The 19,778-nt window shown below is 39.0% G+C and overlaps 1 pseudogene; it reads left to right on the top strand.

Moving 5' to 3' along the window:
* The first annotated feature begins 10,327 nt into the window (after positions 1-10,327).
* LOC111529377 lies at positions 10,328-16,800 on the top strand (annotated as a pseudogene).
* The last annotated feature ends 2,978 nt before the right edge of the window (positions 16,801-19,778 follow it).

Raw genomic sequence — 19,778 nt, 5'->3', positions numbered from 1 at the left:
CACTTTCAGATCCTGTTTGTGATGCCAAAAATGTTCTGTGAGGGAAACGTGCAACAGGAGAAGAAAAGACACACACATACAATACGTGGGATAAAACAAACTTTATCCCACGTAAATGGCAATGCAGATATAATCAGCAAATGATACAACAAGCAAATTGCAATTGGAAGTGGAGAAGGGAAAAGAGATCTATATATTTATACTTGCCAGACTATGGAGGATTCACCACTAGACTGGGAAGCAGCACCCTGGGCTCCAGAGGTGGCCACTTGTCCGTGCACAGACGAGGAGACATCTCATGAAGCTTTGGTGCAGTCTGGAACCCTAGGTCTTTTTGTAATGAATTATTTGACACGAAGTCCAGTCAGGAGGGCCCTTCATGACTGGACTCAAAAAACACAAAATGGTCAACTTGTTTCTTGTGATTGTCTATTGTTTTTCAATAGCTAACATGTAGGAATAAATTGAAATAAAGATTTATCCAAAACTGCTCTGGATGAACACCTCAAGAGTCTCATACAACCTGTTCCGGGACTTGGTGACCATTGTTCATGTCCATGTTCAATTGAATTAAAATTTAATATTTACCTTTCACTCCACAAATTGTCAAAAGTAATCCCTTCAAATGCAGGAAATTATGTAACTACTCACAAACTAAACTTCTCAACCAAAATTCATAAATTGAGTACAGAGATTTAAAAGAAAAGAAAAGAAAATCTAACTACATCTGTCTGCAGGAGGCCTTGTTTATTTATTTATGTATTTATTTATTTATTTATTTATTTACTTACTTATTTTAGAGACATGGTACTGCTTTGTTTCCCAGGCTGGTCGCAAACTCCTGGGCTCAAGTGATCCTCCCACTTCAATCCCCTAAAATGCTAGGATTACAGATATAGGCCATGGTACTATATAGTAACAAAAACAGATGAAAAGTGGCAAGATGCAGCAAAAAAATTTTATGCAAATCATAACCAAATGAGGACAGACTATGTCACAATTATATTATGAAAAATACCTTTTAAATAATTGTCTTAGTTTATAAAATATACTATAAATTAAAACTGTCAAAGAAAATAAAGGACAAAATAATAAACTAGTTTATTCAATGGAAACCTATGACAATTATGTACATTTATATAATTGTGTGTATATATCTAATTATGTATACACAAACACATATATGCACCTCGCATGAGGATTTTAAAATATATCAGTAATATCTTGACAGAACATAAGCAAAAAACAGCAATATACTGAGTAGAATATTTTAATCATGAGTTCTGTAATTAATAATAAGCCAGATAGAATATTAAAAAGAAAACAGAGGACATGAAAATACTGTAAAGCAGTTAGATGTAACAGATGCATAGAGACGACTCTACACAACAACAAAACTCACCATCTTCTCAAAAGTTCATAAAACATTGTCCTAAAAATAACTATTAGGCCAAAAAACAATTTTTAACAGAATTTTTAAAAACTTAAGTGTTACAGAAAACCCTTCAAAAATTCAATGAATCCAGGAGCTGGTTTTTTGAAAACATCAACAAAATAAACCTCTAGCAGGACTAATAAAGAAGAAAAGAGAGAAGAATCAAATAGATGCAATAAAAAATGATTATAAACACCTATAAGCAAATAAAGTGGAAAATCGAGAAGAAATGGATAAATTCATGGACATATACACCTCTCCAAGGCTAAACAAGGAAGAAGTTGAATCTCTGAATAGATCAATAACAGATTCTGAAATTGAGGCAATAATTAATAGCCTATCAACCAAAAAACGTCCGGGACCAGACAGATTCACAGCTGAATTCTACCAGAGGTACAAAGAGGAGTTGATACCATTCCTTTGGAAACTATTCCAATCAAAAGAAAAAGAGGAATCTTCCCTAACTCATTTTATGAGACCAACGTCATCCTGACACCAAAGCCTGGCACAAAAAAAAAGAGATAATTTTAGGCCAATATCCCTGATGAACATCGATGCAAACATCCTCAATAAAATAGTGGCAAATCAAATACAGCAGCACATCAAAACGCTTATCCACCACAATCAAGTCAGCTTAATCCCTGGGATTCAAGGCTGGTTCAACATACACAAATCAATAAACATAATCCATCACATAAACAGAACCAATGACAAAAACCACATGATTATCTCAATAGATGCAGAAAAGGCCTTTGACAAAATTCAACAACCTTTCATGCTAAAAATTGTAAATAAACTAGGTATTGATGGATCCTATCTCAAAATACTAAGAGCTATTTATGACAAACCCACAGCTAATATCATACAGAATGGGCAAAAACTGAAAGAATTCCCTTTCAAAATCAGCACAAGACAAGGTTGCCTTCTCTCACCACTCCCATTCAACATAGTGTTGGAAGGACAATCAGGCAAGAGAAAGAAATAAAGGGTGTTCAGTTAGGAAAAAAAGGAAGCCAAATTGTCCCTGTTTGCAGATAGCATGATTGTATATTTAGAAAACCCCATTGTCTCAGCTCAAAATCTCCTTAAGCTGATAAGCAACTATAGGAAAGTCTCAGGATACAAAATCAATGGGCAAAAATCACAAGCATTTCTATACACCAATAACAGACAAACAGAGAACTAAATCATGAGTGAACTCCCATTCACAATTGCTACAAAAAGAATAAAGTATCTAGAAATCCAACTTACAAGGGATGTGAAGGACCTCTTCAAGGAGAACTACAAACCACTGCTCAGTGAAATAAAAGCAGACACAAACAAATGGAAGAACATTCCATGCTCATGGAAAGGAAGAATCAATATCGTGAAAATGGCCATACTGCCCAAGATAATTTATAGATTAAATGTTATCCCCATCAAGCTACCACTGACTTTCTTCACAGAATTAGAAAAAACTACGTTGAAGTTCATATGGAACCATAAAAGAGCCTGCATAGCTAAGACACTCCTAAGCAAAAAGAACAAAGCTGGAGGCATTACACTACCTGACTTCAAACTATACTACAATGCTACGGTAACCAAAACAGCATGGTACTGGTACCAAAACAGATACATAGACCAATGGCACAGAACAGGGGCCTCAGAAATAACACCACACATCTACAACCATCTGATCTTTGACAAACCTGACAAAAACAATCAATGGGGAAAGGATTCCTTACTTAATAAATGTTGCTTGGAAAACTGGCTAGCCATATGCAGAAAACAGAAATTGGATTTCTTCCTTATGCTGTATACAAAAATTAACTCAAGATGGATTAAAGACTTAAATGTAAGATGTAAAACCATAAAAACTTAGAAGAAAACATAGGCAACGACCATTCAGGACATAGTCATGGGCAAAGACTTCATGATTAAAACACAAAAAGCAATGGCAACAAATGCCAAAATAGGCAAATGAAATCTAACTAAACTCAAGAGCTTCTGCACAGCAAATGAAACTATCATCAGAGTGAACAGGCAACCTACAGATTGGGAGAAAAATTTTGCAATCTACCTATCTGACCAAAGGTTAATATCCAGAATCTACAAAGAACTTAAACAAATTTACAAGAAAAAAGAAACAATCCCATCAAAAAGTTGGCAAAGGATGTGAACAGACACTTTTCAAAAGAAGACATTTATGTACCTAACAGACATATGAAAAATTGCTCATCACTGGTCATCAGAGAAATGTAAATCAAAACCACAATGAGATACCATCTTATGCCAGTTAGAATGGAGATCATTAAAAAGTCAGGAAACAACAGATGCTGGAGAGGATATGGAAAAATAGAAAAGCTTTTACACTGTGGGTGGGAGTGTAAATTAGTTCAACCATTGTGGAAGACAGTGTGGCAATTCCTCAAGGATCTACAACCAGAAATACCATTTATCCCAGCAATCCCATTACTGGGCATATAACCAAAGGATTATAAATCATGCTACTATAAAGACACACGCACACGTTTATTGTGGCACTATTCACAATAACAAAGTCTTGGAACCAACCCAAATGTCCATCAATGATAGACTGGATTAAGAAATTGTGGTGCATACACACCATGGAATACTACACAACCTTAAAAATAAAGGATGAGTTCGTGTCCTTTTCAGGGACATGGATGAAGGTGGAAACCATCATTCTTAGCAAACTATCAGAAGGTCAGAAAACCAAACATCGCATGTTTTCGCTCATAGGTGAGAGTTGAACAATGAGAACACATGGACATAGGGCGGGGAACGTCAAACACTGGGGCCTGTTTCGGGGTGGGAATCTATGGAAGGGATAGCATTTGGAGAAACAGCTAATGTAAATGATGAGTTGATGGATGCAGCAAACCAACATGACACATGTTTACCTATGTAACAAACCTGCACATTTACCCTAGACCTTAAAGTATAAGATAATATTGAATGTTGCATACTATAATTTCTGGCCAAAATGGATTAAACTAGACATCAATAACAGAAAAAAATTCATAAAGTTCATAAATACATGAAAATTAAACAATTTACTCTTCAACGTGCTTTTGTTCAAGAGTTAGAAAACTTAATATTTTGAACTTGTCCATAATGCCCAAAGTGACCTACAGGTTTAACACAATCCCTATGAAATTCTTAATTTTATTTTTGACAGAAACAGAAAATGTGACTCCCCAAAGTATAAAGAATTTCAAGGGACCACAGAAAAATGTTGGAAGCATTATAATTCCTGATTTCAAAACATGTTAATAAATCTACAGTAATCAAAGTAGTTTGTTACTGGCATAAAGACAGACAACTAGGCTAATAAAACAATGCAAAATGATGTAAAATCTCACATATTTATTGTAGCTTCACTTACAAAAATCAATAGGTTAAAGTTATCCATACTTCCTTTAACTAATGAATGAATGAATACAATTTGGAATATAAAAACAATAGAATATTACTCAGCTTTTGAAAAGCAGAAAATCTTTTATATACAATAAAAATACAATCTTGATGACATTATGCTAAATAAACTGAGCCAGCTACAAGACAGATACTGTGTGAATCCACATGTATGAAATGTCTAAAGTAGTAACACCCTTAGAAACAGAGAATAAGATGGCATTTGTAAAGGGCTGAACAAAGGAGAAAATGGGCAGTGGTTTCAGGTGTACTGAGTTTTAGTTTTGTAAGATAAAAATGTTCTAGAGATACCTTGCATAATGTCAATGTGCTTAACAAGTCTAAACTATGTAATTATTGTCATTGTAAATTATTGTAAAATTGCAAATAATTGTCAATTTTATGTGTTTCTTGTAACAATGTAAACAACAATAATACCTAAGGGAGACAGAGTTATAATGCATTTCAATAATTACCTTCAGGTCCTCAGCAAAACCTGAGTCCTTTCCTCTCGCTTTCCTCCCCAGATAGTGCGAGCTTCCCCACTCGCTCCACACCTTCTCCATCAACTATGGGTCCCCGGGATCTGTCCAGTTGCCCAGCTAAAGCGCCCAGCAGGTCAGCAATGCAGCCAGCTTCTATACAGGTGCTGGGGGCTGGGGGTCCTGGATCTCTGTGTCCCATTCCACCAGCTTCCACGACAACTTGGAGTCTGTAGTCCTAGCTGCAGTGATTGCCAGGGGTCTGGCAAGTAAGAGGGATATCCAGAATGAGAAGGAGACCATGCAAGGCCTGAAAAACTGCCTGGCCTCCTACCTGGACAGAGTGAGGAGCCTGGAAACTGAGGATCGGAAGCTGGAGAACAAAATCCGGGAGCACCCGGAGAAGAAGTGTCCCCAGGTAAGATACTGAAGGCATTACTTCAAGACCATTGAGGACCTGAGAACTCAGATCTTTTCCAACTCCGTCGACAGTGCCTTCATCATCCTTCAGACTGACAATAACCATTTTGCTCCTGATGACTTTAAAGTGTGAGACAAAGCTGGCCATGTGCCAGTCTGTGGAGAGCAACATCACTGATAACACCAGTGTCACTCAGCCACTGCTGGAGACAGATATCGAGGCCTTCAAGGAAGAGCTACTCTTCATGAAGCACCATGAGGAGGAAGTTAAAGGTCTACAAGCCCTTATTTCCAGCTCTTGGTTGACCATGGAGGTAGATATCCCCAAGTCTCAGGATCTAGTCAAGATCATGGTAGGCATGCAGGCCCAATATGACAAGATGACTCAGAAAGACTGAGAGGAACTTGACAAGTACTGGTCCCAGCAGACTGAGGAGAGGACCACAGTGGTCGCCATGCAGTCCCCTGAGATCGGAGCTGCTGAGATGATGCTCAGGGAGCTGAGATGTACAGACCAGTCCTTGGATATCGACCTGGACTCGATGAGAAATCTGAAGGCCAGCTCAGAGAACAGCCTGAGGAAGGTAGATGCAAATGGAGCGGCTCAACAGGATCATGCTGCACCTGGAGTCAGAGCTGGCACACAGCCAGGAAGAGGGACACCAGGTCCAGGAGCAGGAGGCCCTGCGGAACATCAAGGTCAAGCTGGAGGCTGAGATTGCCACCTACTGCCACCTGCTAGAAGACGGGGAGGACTTCAGTCTTGGAGATGCTCTGGACAGCAGCAAATACTTGCAAAGCATCCAAAAGACCACCACCTGCAGGATAGTGGAGAGCAAAGTGGTGTCTGAGACCAACAACACCGCCGTTTTGAGGTGCCAAGCCAGCAGAAGCAAGGTCCCTTTGGGGAGCAGGAGGCCAATAAAAAGTTCAGAGGTCAAAAAAAAAAATTACCTTCAAATCACAGAAGTGTTTCCCTCACACAAAAGTAATAGAGATTCGTTAATACATAGATGTGGAAATTAGGACAATTTCCACAACTACTCACCCAAAGAGGATTTTTAAAAAATTGACTACCAACTAATAAAACAAATACGCAAGTAATAAATAAAGTCTTAGCAATGTTTATACAGTCAGACCAATAGAGAATTATGTTGGCAATAGACATATGGTTGATTCATATTTGACCCTTTTTCTATATCCTCTTAAAGTGTACACAGTTGGATATAGTCATACAAAATTATAATATATAGGTAGAATGCAAAAATACAGTTAAATGATGTAAGGCAGCCTATCCTAACAAGGAAATACAGGAATATAAAATATTACAAAACAAAATTAAATAAACATTAACCTGTGAAATACCAAATTAAAAAAAGCATACAAGTGAAGAAGACTCTTTCTAGATAACTACAATGTTCAATCATAACTGGGTACCCATAAAGAGCAGATTTTGAATTATTAGCACATGGTTAGAGTAACAAAATTTCACAACAAATGAATTATAATCTCCCATAAAGAGCATTTAGAAGAAAATTTTTTTTAAAAGATTTCAATGATATTACAGACACTTTTTATTATGTTCTTAATATATTACTCCTCTTTTTATACAAATGGAAAGGCTATGATTTATTTTTTTATTTTATTATTTTATTTTATTTTATTTTTTGAGACAGAGTCTCACTCTGTCACCCAGGCTGGAGTGTAGTGGCGAGAACTCAGCTCACTGCAACCTCTACCTCCGAGGTTCAAGCAATTCTCTGCCCCAGCCTCACAAGGAGCTGGGATTGCAGTCACCCGCCACCACACCTGGCAATTTTTTTTTTTTTTTTGAGTTTTAGTAGAGATGGGGTTTCACGATGTTGGCCAGGCTGGTCTTGAACTCCTAACCTCGTGATCCACTCACCTCAGCCTCTTAAAGTGCTGGGATTACAGGCATGAGCCACTACACTGGCCTATAATTTATTTTTTTAAAAGCAAAGAAAAGCCTTGCATTTTAAAACATGGGAACAACATGAATATCGGAAAATGTGCTATGGAACACTACTATAGAATAAACAATTAGAAATAAATTATACTGTCATTCAGATAAATGCTAAGGGAAGTAAATGGAAACACTAATGATAAGTTTTTCTATGCAGTAAACATGGACACACAAACGAAAAGTTTTCTTAATGTGATGTGTATACTATCTAATTCACTTTTTATATAACACATAAATTCAAGTATGCTATTCTGAAACCCCTGAAGCAAAAAAATTATGGACTAACTTGGCATAAATAAAAATAGGACAGGCAAAAGGTACAGATAGTAGTCCCATTAAACTTTATATACAATAAATTAATAAAATAACTCATTAAGAAATAATGTAACAATTAAGAATTTATTCTATTCTTGGCAAGTTTCTAAGTTTCTCTATGGCATTAAGATCTTTAAAAATTCTTTGAGATGAATAGATACAATAAACTATTCCATAGGTGAGGTGCTTGGCCTAGAGAGTTCACATTTCTAAGTTAATTCCTACTAAGGAAAAGAAAACTTTTTGACCTACATTACCAGAGATGAAAAAAAGAGTAAAGTGAAATAGAAGATTCAACTTTATCACATGTGCTGAGGTGCTTTGGGCTCTGACAAAAGTTTTTTCTGATTTTTTTGCAGGATCACATTTGAAATCATAGAACTGAAAATTATGAAGCAGAAACATTTGTCCTTGGTGTTTCTGAAATACATGAACAAAACCCCAATATCTGCACTTTTACTCTCATAAACTTCTGACATAAGGCACAGATTTTTACAAAATAACTTAATATGGAAATCTTGCAAAATTTGCAGATTTCCCCAGATCCCCCAAAACAATGGAAAAGCACTCAGACCACAAGACCTTCACCAGAATAACAGAAAGAAGAGAACTTTGGCTGTCACTGTGAATGCCCTGGAATGTTAGTGGAGGCAGGGGGAAGACTTAGAATATTGAAGAGCATAGAAAGCATAGGGCAGAAAATTTCCATCTTTGGCAGCAAAAGAAGCAAATCTAGGATTTTCCAGAACCAATTTCATTGAAGCAGAACCTCCAACACCACATTTTTAAAGTTTCCCCCTTGGCCTTTGCACCTCTCATCTTTGTTATTTGTTCATTCTTTCCTATTGGGGTGATACCTATTATTCTCTCTCTTTTTACATTCCAAAGATATTTTCTTTACTGTAGAACAGGGGCATCCAAGGGAGAATACAGCCATGAGTTGTTAATTTCTGTCTCCGGCATCACTGACAACACCAGTGTAACTCAGCCACTGAGTGAGCCAGTAAGGCCCTTTCCTCATCCCCCATTTCCACTTATTACTAGAGACAGAACATAAATGTATGACTGCAGGCTGCTAAAAGGCTAAAACAAAACAGAACCATAACAACCACAAAATAAGATGGGTTGGAAAAGCTTGCTATACAAGGCAACCAAGTCTGGCTTATATTTACCACATCCCTTCTTCTTTCCCAAAACAGCAATTGGGCTCAAGAGAAAATGTCCAACTTTTAGAATTTCCCTCAGTATAGAATGAGAACAGTGAAACATATTTTCAAAGGTTTTGCTTTTTTGGGCTACTGCTGATGACTAGATTCTGTCTCTCCAATAGGGAGTGCTAAAGGAAATGGCAGAATAGTGAGAATGACAATTGATGACTGCTGAGAAAAGAAGTTGCAAGCTTATCACAGCATCCGAGAAACAAATACTGCAATCAACTGCGGAAGCAAAGGACTACAGTGTCTGGAAAACAATGGGAAAAATATCTGTACCTTAAAAATACACACACAGGCCCAGAGAAGACACATCGAAGACCCTGTTAATGAAACACCAAAATGTACAGCCTCACTGATTGCTGTATTATCTTGTAGTAAGAAAATTTGTACATACCACATTACACAGTTGTTTTATAAATTTCTGAGTATCATCAAAAGATTGGGAGGCATACAGAGAAGGCAGAAAACATGTCCCAATTGAAGAAATAAACCTACAATATTTAGCTTTAAAAATCTTTGTTGACCTTTAAAGGTCAAAATTTGTAGGTTTATTCTTTTGTTGTTGTTGTTGTTACATTATATAATTTTAAAAATCTAAATAATTATCAAAGCTCCTTAATGAGACCGGCACTCCTCCAGTCCCTGCAGCCCTGGCAAGGGAGGAGACTCGAGACCCTGCAGGACACCCAGGTGGACTCCCAGCCCATGCCCAAAGCTCAGAGCAGGAGTAGGGACCTGGCTGCGCCGGGCCAAAGCAGCCTCCACCCGCAGTGGTGGCGGACTCTGGGCGCTGCAGAACTGGGGTCATGATGAGATTTGTTGATTGCACAATGGTGGCTGAGTTGCAAGCAAATGGGTTTTATCACCTTAAATGGTTTTCAACCAATGAAGCTGTATTCCCTTAAAAAGACTGACAGCCCATCGTGTGAACTATAGAGTTTGTGAACAAATTTATATTGGGTTTATAGTGGCATCATGCACGCAGACTCCTGCGAGTTCCTGTAAGTTCTTAGGGGACTGCTTTGCCTTTTGATCTGAAAGTTGCAATGTTTGGTAAAGAATGGCCCTTGTGGATAAGCACAAAATCAAGAGAGAGCGATTGGACAGAATTTGTGAAGGAATTCGTCCCCAGATCACGAAAGGCCACCTGCATCACCCCCCCCCCCCCGCCCCGTTGTGGCGCTGCTGCAAGGCTGTGACTACACTGTGGACATGCTCATCCTGAAGGACCTGGCCACTGTGGCCTTCTGTGATGCACAGTCCACGCAGGAGATTCACTAGAAGGTTCTAAATGGAACTGTGGGCGCCATGATATACCACACCCTCACCCTCACCAGGGAGGGCCTGGAAAAGTTCAAGGTCCTGAGAGTGATCGTGTGGGTAGGCAGTGGCTATGACTAAGGAAGGAGACCACTACTACTTCTGCTGCCCTCCTCCCCCCACCTTGCCTAGTTCACAAGACAGGAGAAAAGAAAGAAAGAAACAAAAGTAAGATAAATAGCCAGACAACCTTGGCACCACCACCCGGCCCTAGGAATTTAAAAAAGTAATAATAATAACATCAACCCCTGATATAAACTACACGTGTTGTCTGTAAATCCCAGACAATGTATGAAAACAAAACAAAACAAAACAAAACAAAACACTGTAAAACTTTTTGTTCTGTTAGCTGATGCATGTAGGCCTCAGTTACATTTCCCATGCTTGCTCGATTTATCACGACCCTTTCATGTGGACACCTTAAAGTTGTAAGCCTTTAAAAAGGCCAAGTATTTCTCTTTTGGGGAGCTCTGCTCTTAAGACGCGAATCTGCGGACACTCCCAGAAAAATAAAAAACCTCTGCAGCTCCTCCTGCTACATTTCTTGGTTCCCTGACCCAGAAGCAGCTGATTAACCCATGGTGGAGGAAGCCCCTTAGGCAGCTTATGCCTGCCCTGTAGAGCATCCCTGTGGGGGACTCTCGCCAGCTTGAGCGATGCAGATCCTGAGAGCGCTCCCAGGTAGGCATTTGCCCTGGTGGAACTCCTCCTCAGAGCAGTGCACAGCAGGCCCCCATGGAGGATCAGCACAGTGGCTGAACACCAGGAAGGAACTGGCACTTTAAGTCCAGACATCTGAAATTTGGTAAGACTGGTGTTTGGAACTTGCCCACTCCATTTGAGTGGAAGCGTGGCCTGATCACCCACGGCGTGCCTGTATTGGCACTTTGGTTTTTGTTTTTGACTTGACTTGAATTAATTGCTAGATACTATGGTTTTAGTTTGGATTTTGACTTGACTTGAATTGCTTGATAAACAGGCATGCCTTTATTGGCACTTTGGTTTTGGTTCTGATTTTGACTTGGCTTAAATTGCTTGACAAACAGATGTGCCTTTAACAACACTTTGGCTTTAGTTTTGATTTTGATTTACTGTCAATTAGATGAGTGAGTGACTTTTTACCCTTTCCTTCTGGTAATGTGAATGTTGTTTTTTCTCAAGAGAAAAATAGGTCAGACACAAAGTAAGCCTACTCTGCTAGGAACTGTGTTAAAACATTTCAAAAAGAAAAATTTCAAAAAAATAAAAGGAAAGTCATCAAATCATCAAAATTTACTCTATTAAAATGCATGTTACAGAACCTTAAGAAAGGTTTTGCAGGAGATTATAGAGTTAAGTTAACCCCTTAGAGGTTAAGATCTCTGTGTGAATTAGAACTGCCCTCTTTTGGTGTTGGATGGCCCACCAAAGGAACTATAGACAAGGAACAATTGGCCATGTATTTAAGGTGTTGACAGGGGTCGGAGGACAACCAGGGTTCCTAGATCAAATTCCTTTGTATTGACTCATGGTTAAATATAATATAGACAAAACCAGCATAAATTTAGCCCTGTTTAACAGCTTATTGCAAAAAAGCCAAAAGGAAAAGTAACAGCAGCTTTGCCAGCAGACACAGAGTTAAAAAGGGAGTCCCAGAAACAGCAAGAGAAGCTAGTTTTGCAGGAGCTGCCAGAGATCATAGAAATCATTTCTCCATATATCCCAGCCTACCCCACTTTACTGAAGCCAACAGCCCCCTCAGAAATGAGATTCAAGAGATAACACGCCCCAGGTTTCACCTCAAAGGGGAGGATCGGAGCCTTGAGAGGCCAAGGAAGGAAGTTAAGATAGTCAAGTGGGCTGTCTCAGATCTGGTCTTGCAGGAGCTATGCAAATGCCTCTCAGGGAGATGCAAGGACCTATCTATTATAATGACCAGGCACACATCTGGGGGGGAGGTGGCAACAGACTTTCATCTATCAACCCTTTTCAACCATTGATTTACTAAACTGGAAACACCCTAAACCTACCACCTGGCTCCTGGCAGCTAGAGCCCTGTCGAGCATGACTGTGTAGAGGTGTTGGACTCAAGTTTACTTTAGCAGACTTGAACTCTGGTACAAGCCTTGGGCATCAGTAGACTAGGAGCTATACGTGGATGGGAACAGCTTCATCAACCCACAAGGAGAGAGGTGTGCAGAATATGAGGTGGTAACCTGGAACACTGTCGTTAAGCTGAGCTCATTGCTTTAATTCAGGCCTTAGAACTCAGTAAAGGTAAGAGTGTAAACATTTACACTGACTCTCGGCATGCCTGTGTAACCCTCCAAGTGCATGGAGAATTATATAAAGAAAAAAGCCTGTTAAACTGTAGGAAAAAGGGGAAAAAAGACCCAGAGAATGCAACTCAGCTTCAGCATTTGCAGAAGTACTGACAAGCACTTCTGCAGAGGCTAAGAGTTGGTAGAAAGAAGCAAGTAATATAAAAAAGATTATAGGAATGCTTCAAGCAGCTGACAAGAGCCTAAGTCAGTTTTATAAAAGACTCTATAAAGCATTCTGGCTTTACACCCCATTTAACCCTGAGGCTGCTGAAAATCAGTATATAGTGAATACTTCATTTGTAAAGTAAGCCCATGGTAACATCAAGCAGAAGCTGCAGGCATGAATACCACCTAGTATATAAAAGTGGCCATCGAGGTGTATGTTAACTGTAACAAAGAAACAAAACTGGGAAAGAGCAACAGAAAAAAAAAAAGACTAAGAGTAAGTGTAAAAAAAGAGAAATTAGCAATGTGAGAGGACATGGACATGGATATAGATAAGAAAGAAGTCAAGTTAGGCAAGGATTCAAGAGCCGGACAAGGCTAGAGAGAGATTAATGTATGAGATGCAAAAAGAAAGGGCACTAGAAGGGTAAATGTTCAAAAAGGCAATAAAGGAAATGGTCAAGGCCACAAGGAAAAGAGGCCATCGGCCAAGGGCTGCCGCACCTTGGAGGAACCAAATACTGATCTGATCAGACAGACAGAAGCTGAAGAATGTAAAGACTAGGGCAGACTATGCACCTTCTCATTAGGCTCCCAGGAGCCCATGTTCACATTAGAAGTTAAAAGCAGTAAGATTCTGCCGTATCTGGATTCCAATTTCTCACTGAAGGCTAAGCCACTAAATAGAGTTACAAAGGTGGGTCAGGGGGAGAAGAATCCCTCCTCTAAAAAACTTAAACAGGAAAAAGAGCCATACCTTGTGAAAACTTGCTTATAGACTTTACAGAACTGCCCCGTGCTGGAGGCTATCGGTACATGCTAGTGCTTGTTTGTTCATTTAAAATAAAATCAGGTGTTTTCCTATGGTCCTCCTCCAAGTCAGGTGCACCCCCACCAAAAAACTAGGTATTTGCCCTATAAGATTTTGTTTGTTCAGCCACCCCCAAATCATAAGTCAAGTTAAAGTTGACCTCCAGAAACTAAAGAAATTAACGTTAAGAAAGCAAATGCAGGTTTTAAAAAATAGCCATAGTGTTCATAATTAAATAAATGAAAATGCCTATAAGCCTGACACCCCTTAAATCTAGTGACTCTGTTTAAAGTAAAATCTAATTTTTCTAGGATCCATATAGGATGGGCCCTATACTGTAACCTTGTCTTCTTCCACTGCTGTTAAAGTTGCTGGTGTTGTGCCTTGGATCCACCACAGTCAGCTAACACTGGCAGCTTAGGACAAGTGAACCAGCCAGCAGGACATAGATCATCCAACCCGACTGATCCTGAGATGAGACCAAGCTGCTGCTGAGGACGACAACCCTGTTCTGGTCACTCTGAAGGCTGATTAGTCTACACACAGCTGAAGCTTGAGAACTCATCTAGCAAGTAAATGTAGTTAAAAATCTTAATAGTTTTCCTGCAATACTAACTCTTTTCCTATTGTTCTGTCGCTGTATTCAACCTTGTTCCCAGGTAAGGACCTCTTTTGTCCTTGCAGGATATGAATATGCTGTACATTGTTTTGTTGTTGTTACCCCCCATAACCATACTAGAAGAAACACCTATATAAGGTGTCCCCACTGTACATATACTACTTAGGAGACCCAGACCCATCCAGCACAGCAACAATTCTGAGTCTTACAGTCATTCTTTAAACATATAAACCAGAAGTTACCAGAAACTCTTCCTTTAGCAAAAACAGAAAAAGCCTATTTGCTCAGTTGGCTGAAAACATTGCTGGCAACCTGGATGTTTCCTCATGTTATGTTTATAAAAAGGCTAACATAATAGACCAATGGCCTTGAGAAGCAAAAGAGTTAATGCCTCAAGATTACTTTAACTAACTCTTTCCCCAAACAGATGCCCCGAGTTCAAGCATCTGGCTCTTAAAAACTTCTGTTATTAAAAAATATTGTGTTACTTGCTAAGAAAAAGCTTTTAAGTCCCAGTGACAAAACTAACCTGCTTAGAACATAACAAAGTTGATACATGTGCCTGTACAGGTTTAACACAAGTTTGATCCTAGGTCTTCATTTAGAAAATAGTTTCCAGCTATAAAACTTTAAAACCCTCATTATAAGTATATATAAGGTAATAGAAACTTGCTTGCTGATCCCCTGTGTATTACACTTGTTCCTTCAAATAATAAAAGGTATTGTAGCTACCACGTTCATCAGAAAACTTCAGCACAAGGGTATTACATAAAACCCTATTGCTCTGTCTCGCAAAGAGACTCAGGAAGTAAAAATAAAATTGAGAACTCCCACTAATTAGTGAAAATTCTCAAAGTGGGGAATAAGGAAGGAGACCACTACTATTCCTACTGCCCTCCCCACCCCCAACACCTTGCTTAGTTCACAAGACAGGAGGAAAGAAAGAAACAAAAGTAAGATAAGTAGCCAGACATCCTTGGCACCACCACCTAGCCCTAGGAGTTAATAAAAGTAATAATAATAACATCAACCCCTGACATAAACTACTTGTGTTATCTGTAAATCCGAGACAATATATGAAACAAAACAAAACATTGTAAAACTTTTTGTTCTGTCAGCTGATGTATGTAGGCCCCGGTCACGTTTCCCACACTTGCTCGATTTATCATGACCCTTTCACATGGACCCCTTAAAGTTGTAAGCCTTTAAAAAGGCCAAGTATTTCTTTTTCCGGGAGCTCAGCTCTTGAGACTCGAGTCTGCCAACGCTCCCGGTTGAATAAAAAATCTCTTCCTTCTTTAATCCAGTGTCTGAGGGGTTTCGTCTGCTACACGATGACGTGGACATTAAGGCTGCTGGTGAGCTCCTTAGTTGCTGTGTGCAACATCCCGTCCACAGCCATGGAAGACACAGCAGCAGACTCCACCATCTGCCACATCCTCAATATGTACCGGAGGAACACGTGGCTGTACCAGGCACTGCGGGAAGGCACGTGGGGTCAGAGAGTGGAGCAGATCGGAGAGGTGGCCTCGGAGCGGCCCGCGTTCCTTGGGAGACACTGGGCCTCATCGGCTTCGGTGGCACGCAGCAGGCTTTTGGAGTTCCAGCCAAGGCGTTTGGATTCAGCGTCATATTTTACGACCCCTACCTGCAGGATGGGATGGAAGGGTCCCTGGGCGTGCAGAGGGTCTACACCCTGCAGGATTTGCTGTGTCAGAGTGACTGCGTCTCCTTGCACTGCAATCTCAACGAATATAACCACCACCTCATCAATGACTTTACCATAAAGCAGATGAGGCAGGGAGCATTCCTTGTGAACGCAGTCTGTGGTGGCCTGGTAGACGGGAAAGCCTTCGCACAGGCCCTCAAGGAGGGCAGGATACAAGCGGCAGCCCTGGACCTGAATGAGTCGGAGCCCTTTAGCTTTGCTCAGGGTCCATTGAAAGACGCCCCAAATCTCATCTGCACTCCCAACACTGCCTGCTACAGTGAGCAAGTGTCACTGGAGATGACGGAGGCAGATGCCACCGAGATCCACCGGGCCATCACAGGTCGCCTGCCAGGAAGCTTAAGAAACTGTGTGAACAAGGAATTCTTTGTCACATCAGCGTTTTGGTCAGTAACAGACCAGCAAGCAATTCATTTAGGCATCGTGGGCATGGCTTCAGGAGGATTTCCTGCAGCCATGGAAGGATCATCCCTAGAGGCATCCCAGTGACTCACAACCTCCCAACAGTGGCACATCCTTCCCACCGCCCTCTCCCAACAAGCCCACAAAACACGGGGACAATCGAGAGCACCCCAACGAGAAATAGCAGAGAATGCCGGAAGGTAATCATTCAGATACACTTGGGAAAAAGAGACAGTGACAAATAGATGAACTAAGAGAAAAAGAATCTGACCGTCTTTTTAGCTGATTCTGGAAATATGCATCATTGATGTTGCAGTGTTAAAACTACAAGAGCTGGAAAACTGAAGATATCGTCTGCTTACGGAAGCTCAGAACGACTAGGGTGTGATTGGTTAACGACCAACTTCTGTTATTGTGTGTTAAGTTTTTCGCCTGTGCATCAAATCACGAATAATAAATAGAACTTTTTCCTTTATCAGTCCCTTGGCCACAGCAGTTCCTGAACACCTTGCTTAGAATGTTGCATCAAGAGTTCAAACATCAAAATAAAAACCATGAAGAGGAAATCCCCATCCTCTGACTAGAGTTCCTTCAGTCTACAGGGACTGGTTGCCGCTTTTTGCTAATAGGAAGATTACATTACTAGAAAATGTGGAGTAAGCTGTTTGCCTGCGGTAGACACCTGCATTCATAGGATTGAAGACAGTACCGGCTCCTGTACAGAGAAACGTCTCTCACATCTGAACTGCATACTGAGTGGGCAAGTTCGTTGTAAGTTCAGTAAAAGCATCCGATAATGCAAGAAAAAAAATGTGTTAAGTTTCACAAGCTGTTTTTTTTTTTTTTTTTTTTTTGAGACAGAGTCTCGCTCTGTCACCCAGGCTGGAGTGCAGTGGCCGGATCTCAGCTCACTGCAAGCTCTGCCTCCTGGGTTTACGCCATTCTCCTGCCTCAGCCTCCCGAGTAGCTGGGACTACAGGCGTCCGCCACCTCGCCCAGCTAGATTTTTGTATTTTTTAGTAGAGACGAGGTTTCACCGTGTTAGCCAGGATGGTCTTGATCTCCTGACCTCGTGATCCGCCCGTCTCGGCCTCCCAAAGTGCTGGGATTACAGGCTTGAGCCACCTCGCCCGGCCCACAAGCTGTTTGTAATCAAGTATAGTTTCTCAGTTTCAGATCCTCTGCTATTTTATTGAGTGAAAGTATTGCGCTAAAAGCATTCAAGGAAAATAATATTGCATTTCTTAATGTCACAGGAAACACTTTTAATGGCAACTTGGCAGATTGTCTATGAAAAATCCCACTTTTTTAGACACTGATAAAGTCTTCTTTTCTTCACGTGGTTTTTTATACAAGAACACTTCAGAAGTATTAGATGTGACTGATTTTAACAAATCCTATTAGATTTGTATCAATTAGTTACATGTTCTATTCATAGTCTTTTGTGAATCATTTGCCTTTTTGCTTAAAAAGATAGCCTATTTTGAGCCTTTGCATATGTACATTCCTATTTTTGTGACAAAATAAAAACTATAAAATTGTCCCAATCAGAAAAATAATGGCTATCAGAAGTATGTTTTGTTTAATGTAAGTTATTGTTGTTGTATTTGTTTATTATAGAGGTGGACATTTAGCATTCAGTGCAGTTTCCAATCAAATGTAATTAGAAACAGCTGTTTAATGAACAAAACAGAACATAGATAAAAAAAGAATATTAGAAGATGTGATGCATGAAGAAAATGAGATATCAATAAAAAGATTTTTTAAAACCAACAGAAATTGTGAATCTGAAGAACACAATAACTATATTAAAAATTTAATCAACAATCACAAAAGCAGACTTAATAAAGTGGAAAAAATAGACAATTGATGACATTGTACTTATCAATACTGAGTCGTGAAAACAAATTTTTTTAACAGAATAGAGAAAAAAAGATGAAATATGGGACTTACTGTGCACTGCCAACTGGACTATTGTATTTATAAAAGGAGTCTTAGAAAAACAATATAGGAGAAAAGTAATAAACAGGTTATTTTTAAAAAGCAGCTGAGAACTCCCCAGATGACAAGGTAACTAAACAAGAAGAAATACTGCCAAACAAAAGCCTTCAACGGGAATAATTTCACTTCAAAAATAAAAAAAACCTAAGCTTTTCCAAAATAAATAAAAAGTTGAGTGCGTTACCAACCACTAGAGCAGTCCTAAAGGAAATGTAAAAGAAAGTCTATCATGGACAAAAATGAAATGATGCTGCACAGCATCATAAAAGTATATGAAAATAGAAAGCTCTCTATTAAAGGTAAATATATAAACAGGTATAGAAATCTCTACTGTCATAATGGCAGTACAGAAAACTTTCAAAATTTTGCTATGGAGTTTAAAAAATGAAGCATAAATCTGCATAAATGTGTGTTCATAGATACTCAATAAGAAAACATAACATGTGATATTAATAAGAAAGTGGGGGTATAAAGAGCTTTGTATTCCATCAAAATATAGTTGTTACTGTCATAACTTTAAGATATTTTATGAAGTCTTTATTTCTCAAGATGATTACAAAAAAACCTGTAGAAGGTATGCAAAAGCAAATGAGAAATTGAATCATGTCACTACAAAAACAACAAACAAAAATAAAGCAGTAAGAGAAAAAATGATGAATAACACATCTAAAAGAAACACAGAAGACAATTACAAATAATAATAGTAACTTCATTAACTGCAGTCATTACTTCAAATATAAAAAGTTAAATGCCTTAGAGAAAATGAATAAAATTATTTAATGGATTAAGAACAAAGAAGATTCAGCAATGTGCTCTCTACAAGAGTCACTTTAGTATAAAGAAAATATATTTTATGCAAAGAGTAGCTACAATTGGAGGGATGTGGGCATAATTATATTAAAATAAATTTTGTCATAAATTTTAACAAGAGACAGATTGGTATTATGTAATGATAAGATGGATTAACTTGCAAGGAATCTATAACAATAATTTATAAATCATGTTTATATAATTTGAAAAATCTGCAAAAATATACCATTGGTATTTTGATAAAAATTAAATTTTTGTATTGCTATAAATAGCACTGACATCTTTCTTTTTCTTTCTTTCTTTCTTTCTTTCTTTCTTTCTTTCTTTCTTTCTTTCTTTCTTTCTTTCTTT

Source organism: Piliocolobus tephrosceles, unplaced genomic scaffold, assembly GCF_002776525.5.
Source record: "Piliocolobus tephrosceles isolate RC106 unplaced genomic scaffold, ASM277652v3 unscaffolded_446, whole genome shotgun sequence".
Lineage (NCBI taxonomy): Eukaryota > Metazoa > Chordata > Mammalia > Primates > Cercopithecidae > Piliocolobus > Piliocolobus tephrosceles.
This window is presented reverse-complemented; position numbering and strand designations above follow the sequence as displayed.